We start from the raw sequence: 7,025 nt of genomic DNA on the forward strand, positions 1-7,025 counted from the left end.
TTGATTCTCTTCTGCCAAGGGTTTTCTAAACGACTGCTATTTCCATACGCAAAAGTTTCAGACTGGCAGAGTAGCCATTTGACGATGTATTAATGCTCTTCTTACAACTTTCGAGCTTTGATCTTGGGCACTGAATCAAGGCTGTTTTATGTAGCTAGCTATTGGACTATTAGCAGCGAGAGCATCAATAGCGAATGGGAAAAACGGGGATGCTAAAAGAAAAAGAGTGCAGGTGGGCGAAGAAGCGGAGAGGAGCAATGACTATAAAAAGGTTAAGACAAAAAAAGGAACACCGGAGAGAAATAGAGATTAAGGGGATATGTTCATAAAATTAGAAGCCCTTAAAAAATGCGGAAGACTGACTGATATAAAGAGACAAGGGGAAGAGGTAAATGACGAGGTAAAAAAAGTGAGACAAAAGTGGGAAGAATGGGATCAATTATGGAAAGGAGAGAAAGAAAAGTGGTGGAATAAATTGGAAAGTATAGATAATAGGCAGAGAGAGAGAGAGAGAGAGAGAATGAGGAGGTTAGAAAAAGGGACATGAAACTTCTAGAAGAGAGAGTGAGCAAACTAAAACTAAGGAATGTGTCTAAGGTGGGAGAGAAAGGAAGTATGGAAGAAGTGAGAGTTTTAGGTGGTCAAGCATGAACATAATGAAAGGTGGCGCTTGAGAATGATTGAGCTTAAAAGAAGAATGGAAGGGGAAGAGAGAGAGCGAAGAGGAAAAGTAACATAATAGTGAAGGGCTTGAAAGTAGACAGTAAAAGGACGGAGGAAAAGATTAGGAAGGTGATGAGAGACATCGGCGCGTAAGTTAGAGTGGAAGGGATAAGAAGACAAAGAGGTGATAAAGAGGGCAGAGAATATATGTTTTTAGTGGATCTGACGTGGCGAGAAAGGAGACGAAAGTGGATAACCGAGCGAAAGGCATTGACTGAGATGTGTAAAGGTAATAGGGTAAGAATTGGCAGAGATAGGATATGGGTCAACGGAGATATATGAATTTAGGACAATAAAGTAGAAGAACTGAGGGAGGGTAGGAAACGGATAGTGAATGAAGAGGACAAAGAGCATGAAAAGGGGAATTCAAGAGTCATGGAGGGTTTTAAAACGGCAAGAGAACCTGAATGAAAGGAATAAAGGGGATAATCAGAAAAAGAGCGGCGAGCCAGTAGCATTCTGGAACGCGTCAGAACTAAAAAACAAGGACAAAGAATTTTGGGGAGAATTGCAGAAATCGGATGTGATAATGATGAGTAAGACGTGGGTGGATGAGAAAGAATGGAAATGCTTAAAAAGATTATTAACGAAAGCATATGAGAGGAAGATGCAATCAGCAAGAAAGGAGCACGTGGAAGGGCAAGGAATGGATGACATGGTGTCAGACGTGAGAAAGGCACTGGTTTTAGAGAAAAACGAGAGAGTATACAGAAGAAAAGGATGGAACAATGGTTAGAAGAATAAAATTAGGAAAAGTTATTGTGGATATAGTACGCGTGTACAGAAGAAGAGGAGAAGAGGGAGGATGTAGGACAATAAGGAAATGGACAGCGGAGAAAGAGGAGAGGCTGGACCTAATAGGAGGGGATTTGAATGCATGGACCGGGGAACAAGAGGGAGAAGTATGGGATAGAAAAAAGAAGGTTTTTCTAAGAAAATCGAAACAAAAAGAAACGGATCGGGAGGGTAGGAGGCAACTAGACATACTGGAAGATGTGGGAAGGTTTATCTGCCACGGCAATACAAGAGGAGATAAAGAAGGTGAATAAACGTACGCGGGTATATGGGGCACCGTAATAGATTACATTCTGGCAGAAAAAAGAATAAGGAGGATGATGGTTAGAATGGAAATGGGCAGCGTGATAGGCTCAGAACACTTTCTGGTAATCGCGACAATGAGATGTGGTGGCTCAAAGGGCAGTAGGACGAATAGGAAAGAAAAGAGAGAAAATAAAGTGAAAATGGGCATTTAAGGGGAGGAGAAGTTGAGATAATTTAGGGAAAAATATAAAACGAGGAGATAGGCGTTTGGGAAGAGAAAGGAGTTGAAACACTCCAAGAAAAACTTAAAGGAGCGATAGATAAGTTAAGAGAAGAGATAAGACCGAGAGAAAAATAAGAGGGGTTCCAGAGAGGCTGGTGGGCAATGAATATAGGGAAAGTAAAGATAGGATGAAGGCGAGTGTAAGGAAATGGAGGAAAGGGGAAATGGAAAAAGGAGAACTCAACAGTAAAAAGAGGGAGCACGAAAGAATGATAAAGGAGAAAAGACCGAAGAAGAAAGAAAGGTATATGGGAGAGGTAGAGAAGGCGGTCAAAGAAGGGAGGGAATGGGAAGTAATAAATAGGGAAAGAGGAGGAAGGAAGGGTGTAAATAAAGAAATGGAAATGAAAGAGTGGACGAAGCACTTCAAGGGGCTGCTAGGAGAAGTGGAATATATGATGAAGGGAGAGGGAAGAAAAGTGGTCGACGGGGACGAAGAAATTGACGAGATTAGTAGGGATGAGGTGAATGAGGCGATTGCAAGGTTGAAAAGAAACGAGGCAACAGGAGAAGATGGCTTGCAAAATGAAGCACTAAAATATGGAGGATTAAGGGTAAGGGAAGAGATGTGGAGGATATGCAACAAGGTATGGAAAGTGGAAGGCTAGCCGGAGGAGTGAAAGACAGGGCTAGTAGTACCGTTGATTAAGAAAGGCGAAGGCAAAAAGGACTCATGTCCGTGGGATATAAAATTTATGCGGAATTGCTTAGAATAAGGTTGGAAAACCAGATGGAAGAGAAGGGAAGTATACCACGCAACCAAACGGGTTCTAGAAAAGGGATGGAAACCATAGATAACGTCTACGTGCTCAACTATCTAGTCAATAGGAACCTAGGGTGGAAGAAAGGGAAGCTAGTCACATTGTTTGTAGACTTTAAGACAGCATTTGACTCAGTTAACCGGAGGATCATATGGGCAGCCATGAAAGAGAGAGGATTAGGCGAAGGTTTAATTAAGAGGATAAAAGAAATATTTGTTGATACTAAGATAAGGGTGAAGATAGCCCTGGCGGACCGAAGGAATCGAAAGAAGCCTCTACAAAGTACCCTTAAAGACCCCATTGAGCCCCCCTTGGGTTCCTTATTAAAAATCTCAAAAAAACAGCAAAATAAACTTTTAAATTGTTGAAATTCGGATTCCACGTTAAAATTTTCATTAGAAACTTACGGAGTAGTCGCAAAACTTTTTCTTGTAGGGTTAAAAACTTAAAAAAATAAAATACTTGTCATTTACATGGGCGGAGAGCGCCTTCAAGTGCATCTTCTTTTAGTAGCAGTTAATAAGCGTTCCGTCGGAAACTTTAAGAATTTTGTCTGGATGCTAGAGCAACGTATTGGAAACCTCGTACAACAACGCGGCGATGCAAGTAAGAGAAAATTTTATTTTTAAACTTCCCGCGCAACATACTACTTGAGCTATTATGGATGCGCTTGAAGTCACCTTCAGCAGAGGTTAATGGCATTTTGAAAAAATTTTAACGCCTTAATTTAAGCCTTTTCGTGCCATTTGGTTGCACAATGTTTTTTAAAAGTTGATGTTGGTTTAAAAAATGTGCTTTCCAATTTGAGTAAGTTTAAGAGATTCAGAATTTTTGAAACAAATCAAAAATAATAAAAACTTGTAACAATTTGTCAAGAATGTTGTAAGGTTTCACTTTCAACCATTTTATATCAAAAGAAAAGAAGTTTGATCGAAACTGCATTTATCATTTATCTTTTTTAATTGTAAATCCAATTATATGTTTAAAAGTTTAAGTATTCTGTTGTGAATTCGATTTTTTCTATTCCAAATATTTTTCAGTCGAAAATTAATTTCTTACATTGAAAATTAAACTATTTTGCAGAAAATTAAATTTTTGATCTGTAAATGTAACTATTCTATTAGCGCTTATATTTTTTTAAGTATTGCGAATACTCCATGTGTTTCTAATGGAAATTTTAGCGTGGAATCGTCGTTTCAACAATTTAAAGGTTGATCTTGCTGTTTTTCTTTTTTAGTTTTTAAAGAAGGAACCGAAGGGGGACTCAGTGGGTTCTCTAAGGGTACTTTCTAGAGGCTCGTTTCGGTTCCTTCGGTCCGCCAGGCAGGAGATAAGAAAGGTAAGGAATTCTGGAAAGCTAGGGGGCTCAGACAAGGGTGTCCTTTGAGTCCACTTCAACATTAGGAACGGGCAAACTGTATTTACTAGAATATGCAGATGACGTACTGCTATTAGCGGATGATAAGAGAGGTATGAATTTGTTAATGAGAGTGCTCGAAGAATATGTGAGAGAAAAGGGTTTAACAATAAATGTGAACAAGACCAAGATGATGTGTTTCAATAATAAAAGGGGCAGATGAGAGTACGATTGGAAGATAAATGGCGTGGCGGTAGAGTTGGTTGATGAGTTTTGCTACTTAGGATTTTTGTTCGAAACAAGAGAAGGAAGCGAGCTGCAGGTGAGAAAGAGATTGGAATGTGCGAGCAAAGTAATGGGACAAGTATGGGGTATAGGAAAAAGAAGGTTCAAGAATAACTGGAAAATGAGAGTGTGGATGTTTTATGTATTAGTATGGTCAGTGTTAAGTTATGGTGTGGATATCTGGGGATGGAAATAACACAAGAGAATAGAAAGTTTGTACGAGAGATTTTTGGGATGGGTTTTGGGAGTGAGCTGGAGTTGCCCAGGTTATATGCTGAGGGAAGAAATAGGACGAGAAAAAATGGTCGTGAGGCAAATGAAAAGAGCCCGGAACTTCGACGAGAAACTAAGAAGAAGGGGGGATTTTAGGCGAAGGAAAAATCGCGTATTCATAGGAATACAAATTCTTCATTTTTCTGAATTCAACGCTTATTACTGGGAAGCGTGTGTTCATGAGGTCATGGATAAAAGGAGGGGGGAAGGGGTAACGTAGGGCGTTCAAAATAAGAGGAGGAGAGATATGAAATGAGGCGTGAATGTGGTATACATGAGAGGGGTACAGAGTGGAAGGAAATAGAGGAAGAGATAAAGGCAAGGTCAGGAATGATGGGAAAAAATCGCAGATTCAAGGTACAACAGCTGGTATAGAATGGTTAAGGGGCAAGGGGAATCGCGCTTTCAAAATAATAGAATAATCTTCACTTTTACGCTGAAATCTGAAAATATTAATTTTTCTCTATTCAACGCTTATTACCGGGTATTCAAATAAGCTGATTAAATTAAAAAATTCTTCCTTATTTTCATAATAATTAGGTAAATTAAACAAAAAAATCTCAGGAAAGTAATTAGGATTATAACTGACTCATAATAATAAAGAATAGATCTAGAAAATAAATGATATTAAAATAATCTCCATATATTTTACTGAGCCCTCTTACCAGGAGTATCCTAAATTGTGCAGTTTTCTAATAAGTCAATAAAATAGGTTTGAACAGTATACAAAATCCAACGAAAAGTCTGGAATGTGAATAATTTTTGGGCCAATTGTAAGGGTGGCTAAAGGACGGAAAAAAGGAAATAAAAGTGACTTTATTTATGGGAAAGGATTGTTATAACTTAGCAGCTTATAAAAAGTTAATGAAATATATTATTTTATATCGCGTCAAATTATGGACGATAGGAGGAGTTACTTTTTTAAATGCATTAAAATTTGCTTGATTTTAAATTAGAGTTTTGAAATTAAATTTTTGGAAACCTTTTCACTTGCAAATTTAAACTGGGATCTATTAAAATGGAAAGTGTTCAATCATAGTTCTAATTTTTTTTTATTTGAAACTTTTCAGAAGTCGACAATGTCAAAATATAAAGAAGCGTTTAAACTGGATCATAACTATTTTGCATGGAAATACTTTATTAGCTAATATATGATAAGCTACTATGGTTCAAAGTTTTGTGAATCTTCTTTTGAATGTATTTTTCTAAAATAAAAGTACCAACTACAAACAAACAACACGAACACAATCAAAAATTGATAAAATATTTTAAGTTTTGCTCAGATCACAATGATTTTTTTTTATATATAAAACGAAATGTTTCTTGTAAAACGTTAAGGTAACCTCAAATTATTAAATCATTATAAAACTTTAGAGTATAATTTTTGTTTTAAAAACGTTAAACACGAAAAACATTAGGTTTTGATAAAAGTTCGAATCTTTTAAATCTAATAATTTGTGATTGAAAATACCCAATTCTGGTGTAAAACGTAACATAAGCTACAAAAATTAAATAATTTGAAAGTTTCAATTATATTAGAGCTAAAAAAATGTCTCTTTAAAAGGTTGATTGTTTTCGAAATTCTTCATAAAATAAGCCCAGGGTGAAGCTAATCGTCTAGTTTTTAAGTAGATATGGCAAAAATAGTGTAAATTTCAATGTTTTCTTATATTTTCAATAACTTCCGAAATAATAAACAGTTTTCAATGTTCTTGGGCTCATTTTGAACTGTTTTTTTCATTGTATCACAACAGCTTATGATTATAAATTGTAAAAAAATTATTTTCGAATTGTACGAACTTGAAGTTGTAATAAAAAAGTTGGAAAATTTTTTAAATATCTTATATAAAAAAAAGCTTAAAAATAAGCCAAGAACATTGAAAAATGTTGACTATTCCGAAAGTTATTAAAAATTTAAGAAAACATTGAAAATTACACTATTTTTGCAATGTCTACTTAAAAACTAGACAAATTGGCTTTACCCTGGGCTTATTTCATACAGAATTTCGAAAACAATCAATTAACCTTTTAAAGATAAATTTTTTAGATCTGGTTAAATTAAACTGAAGAGAATTTATTCAATCATAAAAAAAGAGGTGGCTTAAAACTTTTGCACGGCAGTGTACATTACTTTTCTTTTTTAGATATAATTGATTTATGTTAAAAGTGTAGTTCCGAATATAATTTGATTTCTTGAGAAGCCTTCAAATAAAAAGTAGATAAAGCAACAATAAATCAACAAAAGTGCAAGTCAACATTTAATAAACAAAATTGCATGTTTTGCATTATTTTTCGTCTATTT

At 35.9% G+C, this 7,025-nt stretch overlaps 1 protein-coding gene across 1 annotated transcript in view; it reads left to right on the forward strand.

Moving 5' to 3' along the window:
• The window catches only part of LOC117177713 (cilia- and flagella-associated protein 44), a 494,190-nt gene that overhangs the window by 485,132 nt on the left and 2,033 nt on the right, over positions 1 to 7,025 (forward strand). The window lies entirely within an intron of this gene.

The sequence above is a fragment of the Belonocnema kinseyi genome, chromosome 8 (genome assembly GCF_010883055.1).
Source record: "Belonocnema kinseyi isolate 2016_QV_RU_SX_M_011 chromosome 8, B_treatae_v1, whole genome shotgun sequence".
NCBI classification, from domain to species: Eukaryota; Metazoa; Arthropoda; class Insecta; order Hymenoptera; family Cynipidae; genus Belonocnema; species Belonocnema kinseyi.